This window comes from Austrofundulus limnaeus, unplaced genomic scaffold (assembly GCF_001266775.1).
Source record: "Austrofundulus limnaeus strain Quisiro unplaced genomic scaffold, Austrofundulus_limnaeus-1.0 Scaffold60, whole genome shotgun sequence".
Lineage (NCBI taxonomy): Eukaryota > Metazoa > Chordata > Actinopteri > Cyprinodontiformes > Rivulidae > Austrofundulus > Austrofundulus limnaeus.
The window spans coordinates 2,284,519-2,284,938 of NW_013952462.1; positions in this window are offsets into that span (position 1 = coordinate 2,284,519).

Genomic DNA, 420 nt, shown 5'->3' on the forward strand with positions numbered 1-420 from the left:
TATCACAGTGCACATATTATCACACTGTACATGTTATCACACTGCACATGTTATCACCTGCACATGTTATCACCTGCACATGTTATCGCACTGCACATGTTTTCACACTGTACATGTTGTCACAGACGTGTACAATAGTGGACGTGATGGTATCACACTGTACATGGTATCACACTGCAGATGTTATCACACTGCACATGTTATCACACGCACATGTTATCACCTGCACATGTTATCACCTGCACATGGTATCACACTGCACATGTTATCAGCTGCACATGTTATCACCTGCACATGTTATCACCTGCACATGTTATCACACTGCACATGTTATCACTTGCACATTTTATTACACTGCACATGTTATCACCTGCACATGTTATCACACTGCACATGTTATCACCTGCACATGTTATCACA